Source organism: Mixophyes fleayi, chromosome 6, assembly GCF_038048845.1.
Source record: "Mixophyes fleayi isolate aMixFle1 chromosome 6, aMixFle1.hap1, whole genome shotgun sequence".
In the NCBI taxonomy this organism is placed as follows: Eukaryota; Metazoa; Chordata; class Amphibia; order Anura; family Limnodynastidae; genus Mixophyes; species Mixophyes fleayi.
In genome coordinates, this window is record NC_134407.1 from 142,192,156 (window position 1) to 142,198,248 (window position 6,093).

The window sequence follows — 6,093 nt, forward strand, 5'->3', positions numbered from 1 at the left end:
AATGGGAGTTAGAAACACAAGGGCATGTGCTACATCATATTGCACAATGGACCAGCCAGACTGCAAAGGTAAAAGTACTGAGTGGGTTGTGTGTGTTGCAATGTTGGTCAGAAGCTTGTTGTCTTGCGTTAGCAGTGTAGAGGATGGCAATAGGGTAATCTAGGGAAATTAAGATGATGGTTGAGGAATATCATAACCTTGTCTGAAGAGGTGGGTTTTCAGTGAACGCTTGAAGGTTTGAAGACTAGAGGAAAGTCTTACTGTGCGAGGGAGGGAATTCCACAAAGTAGGTGCAGCCCGGAAAAAATCCTGTAACCGAGAATGGGAGGATGTGATGAGAGTGGAGGAGAGACGTAGATCTTGTGCAGAACGGAGGTGTCGAGTAGGGAGATATTTTGAGACAAGTGAGGAAATGTATGTCCGTGCAATTTTGTTGATGGCCTTGTATGTTAGTAGAAGAATTTATATTGGATTCGTTGAAATACAGGCAGCCAATGTAGAGACTGACAGAGTGGCTCAGCAGAGGAATAATGGTTTGTAAGGAAAATCAGTCTAGCCGCTGCGTGCAAAATAGATTGTAGGGGTTCAAGTCTGACTTTGGGAAGACCAGTAAGGAGGGAATTGCAATAGTCGATGCGGGAGATGATGAGTGCATGAATTAATGTTTTTGCGGTGTCTTGTGTCAGATATGTGCGTATTCTTGAAATGTTCTTTAGGTGTATGTAACATGATTTAGATATAGAGTTGATGTGGGGAATAAACGACAGTTGTGAATCAAGGATTACACCTAGGCAACGAGCTTGCGGGGTGGGATTTATGGTCATGTTATCAATAGAAATGTCAGGCAGGAAGCTTCTGTTCTTGGGTGGGAATATTATTAATTCAGTTTTTGAAAGATTGAGTTTGAGTTGGCGAGAAGACATCCAAGATGAAATGGCAGAAAGACAGTCGGTAACGCGAGACAACACAGATGGTAAAAGATCAGGAGAGGATAGATAAATTTGTGTATCCTCAGCATAGAGATGATACTGAAATCCAAAGGAGCTTATTAGTTTTCCAAGAGAAGTGGTGTAGATAGAGAATAGCAGAGGACCTAGGACTGAGCCTTGTGGAACTCCAACTGATAAAGGAAGCAGAGCAGAGGTGGATCCAGAGAAATTAACACTGAAAGAGCGATTAGATAGGTAGGATGAGAACCAGGATAGGACAGTGCCTTCAAGACCTAGGGATTGCAGTGTTTGTATGAGGAGAGAGTGGTCAACAGTGTCAAATGCAGCAGAGAGATCCAGGAGAATTAGAAGAGAGTATTGGTTATTTTTTGCTGTGATCAAATCATTGACAACTTTGGTCAGCGCAGTCTCTGTGGAGTGTTGAGAGCGAAAGCCTGACTGAAGAGGATCCAATAGGTTGTTTGCTGTAAGAAAGTGTGTGAGGCGTGTGTAGGCAATTCTCTCGAGAAGCTTGAAGAGGCATGGGAGCTGGGAGATGGGGCGGTAATTTATGAGAGAGTTAGGGTCAGAATTCTGTTTTTTTAAAATGGGAGTAATCACTGCATGCTTGAATATAGATGGAAAAATACCAGTAGAAAGAGATAGATTACAGATTTTAGTTAGAGGGGGAATGAGCACAGGAAACAGGGACATACCCATTTGTGAGGGAATGGGATCAAGAGGACAGGAGGTAGAGTAGGAAGATGAGAAGAGAGTAGAAACTTCCTCTTCATTTGTGGGATCAAATGAAGAGAGAGTGTCAGAGGGTGCTACAAAGGAATTGAGCAGATTGCTTGTCAAGGGAGATACCATTTCAAGCCTGATCTTATCAATTTTGTCCTTGGAATAGGAAGCAAGATCCTGTGCACTGATGTTAGTTGCAGGATTTGGGGCAGGAGGATTCAGAAGAGAGTTAAATGTGTTAAAGAGGCGTTTGGGGTTAGAAGCCTGAGCATAGATGAGAGATCGGTAGTATGCTTGTTCAGCAGTGTCCAGAGCATTTCTATAGGAGTGGTAGATATCAGTATATGTGATGAAATCATTAGAGGCACAAGATTTACGCCAGTGACGTTCTGCTTTACGAGAAAGTTTTTGTAGAGTTCGTGTTACTGTAGTGTGCCATGGTTGGCAACGAATTCTACGCGAAGTATGTAGTGTCGCTGGAGCCACTTTATCCATGGCAGTTGCTAGGGTTTGATGAAAATGGGGTACTGCCCGATCAGGGGAGGAGAATATAGAAATTGGGGAGAGAAGGTGTTGGAGAGAGGTGGAAAACTGTTGAAAATCAATAGCGTTGATATTCCTGCGGGTACGAGGACACTTGGAAGATTTTGACACTAGGGAGGGTAAAGAACTGGGGGTGAGCGCGTAGCTAATAAGGTGATGATCCGAGAGGGGGAAAGGAGTGTTAAGGAAATTAGAAACTGAGCATAGTCTAGAGAAAACAAGATCAAGACAGTGGCCATCCTGATGAGTAGCAGATTCAATCCACTGGAAGAGGTCAAGTGAGGAGGTTAGAGAGAGTAGTTTGGAAGCAGCATTGGAACGTGGATTAGAAATAGGGATGTTGAAATCGCCGATGATGATGGTGGGGATATCAGTAGATAAGAAGTGAGGGAGCCATGCAGAGAAGTGTTCAAGAAATTTTTGGTGTGGACCAGGGGGGCGATAAATGACAGCAACACGCATAGAGAATGGGTTAAAAATCCTAACAGCATGTACTTCAAAAGATGTGAATGTAAGTGATGGGACATTTGGTAGAACTGTGAATGTGCACTGTGGGGAGAGAAGTAGTCCAACCCCCCCTCGTCTGCCTCCTGGTCTGGGGGTGTGGGTAAAATGGAGACCACCATGTGAAAGGGCTGCAGGTGAGGCAGTGTCTGAATGCGTGAGCCATGTTTCTGTTATTGCTAGGAGGTTGAGGTTGTATGATAGGAAGAGATCATGTACGGAGGTAAGTTTGTTACAAACAGCGTGCATTCCAAAGGGCACATCTAAAGGACTTTGGAAGAGAGGGGAGACAGGTGATGTGTTTGAGGTTTGCCAGATTTCTGTAGTGTTCAGATATATATGTGTGTGGGAGAAGTGAGTGGGACCTGGATTAGGTGATATATCACCAGCTAATAGAAGCAGGGAGGAAGAAAGGTAGGAAAGATGATTGTAAGATGTGTGTCCTTTTAGTTTTTGGCGACAGGGTGAGGCTGTTAAAGTTATTGAATTTAAATTGCAAAAGAGTTCATGAGTGTTCACTAGAGGTGAGTGAAGTAATGAAGGGGCAATGTGGACAGAGGTGTGTGTTGCAGGATGGGTGAGGGATGATATAGTCCTAAAGATAATGCCATGAAAAGAGAGAGAGAAAAATATTTTGGCAAGCATTGGGACTAGTAGTCAAATAGCAAAAATGAGGAATTAAAGGAATTGCCTAATTGCACTACTTCTCTGATTACACTGAACATTGCAGAGTTAGGCTGCAGCAAATGTAGTGTATTCGTGGATGTCTGGATAGTATAAAGTAATGATGTGGGGAGCCATGTGGGAGAGTAGGTGGAAGTGTTGAATGGAGAGTAATAAAGAGCAGGTAATTGAGTAGCTGAGATTTCGCAGACTCGTGAGAGAGGAGATTGGTTGAAAGACAGTATAATTTCTTCCTACTTGTAAAGGGAGACAAAGCTTAAATAGAATTGAAGTACAGTGGTGAGATAGGGGACTGAAATAACTACCATTTTATTTCTCTCTCCCCCTCTCCAATATCAGAGAATTTAAATAACAGTGTATACTAACTTCTCATAAGTTCTGCAATCCTGGCTATTGCTTGCTGACTGGCAGTAATTCATACAGGGCATTATAATAATTACAGAATCGTAAGATACAATAGAAATGAGATCCTTGCCCAAAAGAGCTCATAATCTAAAAAAGAAAGGGATACTTATAACAGGGGAACATGTAAATTGACACATTGATGGGAATCCAATTCCCCCCGAATTTGTGTGGCGTTTAAGCTATTACTGTTATGGTAGTTTTAACCCGGCTTTCTGCTTGCAGCTCAGGGAGCTGTGGGCAGAAAGCAGGCGTTGAAACTACTGTAATAACGGTAATAAAGCACATTATTACGGTAATAATGTGCAGGCCGCATTACTTTTACCCGTACTGCGGCCAATTAAATTCCTTTGTCCTCAACTAATTATTCCAACCCAATCAGAGTGTTGTTATATGCTTGAATGAAGAGTGAAGTTTAAGGATGGGCTTTCAAAGACAACTAAGTTTTAATATACAGAGATATACTAGTCAAACCAAAGGCCTCAATGGTGCAGAACTTTTCTCTGCTCTTTTCACTTGCCTGTTTTGGATGGAGTTGACAAAGTTATAACATATAGAGAACTACTTACCTGATTTGTTGCTTTCACCAATCCAACAGGTTTCTACTGTTTCAAGCATAAAGCAGTGGTGTTGGTGCTACTCCACATGCATGCTTCTTAGGTGTGGGTGAAGTTCTCCTTTAAAGTCTTGGAGACTCCAAGAGGGATATTAATAAATTAAAGATGACAGATGTTTTGGGGGTTTTTTTTGACCCCATTTAATATAAAATCATCCTGGGTGTAACGTATTAAGTCGATTCTGGACTATTCTTGATTAGCACTGGCTTACCTGAGGTGCAGAGTCTAACGAACTCCTTGGTGTTCACCAAGAACCGCTGCAAGACGGGATGGGCTTAGCTGCCGGGAGACGGAGGTCGCATCTTCATGCTCGCCTCAAGTAGTGTAGCGGGAGGATGCAGCGAGGAGGTAGTAGAGGTGTCAGACAATCTAGGTCAGGGACACAGGCAAACAGCGTAGTCAGCAAGCAGGGTCAGTACACAGATATGGCAGATCCAGAAAGGTCAGTAAGCCGGGTCGGTACACAGATATGGCAGATCCAGAAAAGTCAGCAAGCCGGGTCGGTACACAAATATGGCAGATCCAGAAAGGTCAGCAAGCCGGGTCGGTACACAGGAGGTCAAATACACTAGGAGAAGGCACTAGGAGGAACAGGGATCAGGAGCCAGGAACAGGTAAGTTGCTCTGACACTTACAAAGTGTCAGAGCGATATTTTTATAGTAAGCCCTGTTTGAATTCCCCGCCCAGGTCTAGCGGTCATGTGACCTCTGAACCCGGAAGTGCGGCTTCCGGGTCCGACGGAGCGGAGGGGTAAGTATTTGTTACAGTACCCCCTACCTTAAAGGTTGACTCCAGACACCTACACAGGTTTACAGGGAAATTTTTTATGAAAGAGGTTGAGTAGACAGGGGGCATGAAGGTCAACCGCTCTTACCCAGGAGCATTCCTTCGGACCATATCCTTTCCAGTCTACTAGGAATTGTACGGCACCTCTGATTATACGAGAGTCCAAGATTTGTTTTACTTCATATTCCCCCTGATTATGAATAATAACGGGGAGGAGCCCTAGGAGGGGCAGAAAACTTGTTAGTAACCACTGGTTTCAGCAATGAAACCAATGGTTTTGTGTGAGGGGACACCATCAGGACAATCTTTGTCATGTGTCACTTTCATGTGCTTCAAGGTTTTTATTACGTTGCTCTAAGTGCAACTGGAAGGTGGAAAGTGTATCTCATAGTACAATACAGGACATTAGAGATGTTGGAGAATTCAAGTTCTTTTGTGTGTGTACACTCCTTACAAAGCAGGGAATGTGGACTCTCCACACCTTTATCTCATTTAAAGAATTGTGTTCTGCAAAATGAAATAATTTTTTCCACTAGAGTACAAAACTAGGCACAGGTGCATCTTAGTAAAGTATGTCATTAATCTGCACAACCCCTCACATCGGCAGCTGCAAACTTTTAAACCCACATTGTAGATGCCGCCATTTGAAAGGAGTGAACATGGAGGGAAGAGGCAGAGAATATTAAACAGTCTTAGGACCCATTCATCTTTCTGGTGCCATTTTTCCATGGCTGTGCAGTGAAAATAAGAAAGTGCTCTGAAAATGTATACACAAATTTATTTTGTGTGATTCTTCTGCATTTCTAAAACCTTTACACACATTAAAACCATGCTTAAATATGCCCCCTGATATACAGCAAATAGGGGGCTCCCCCAACATTTT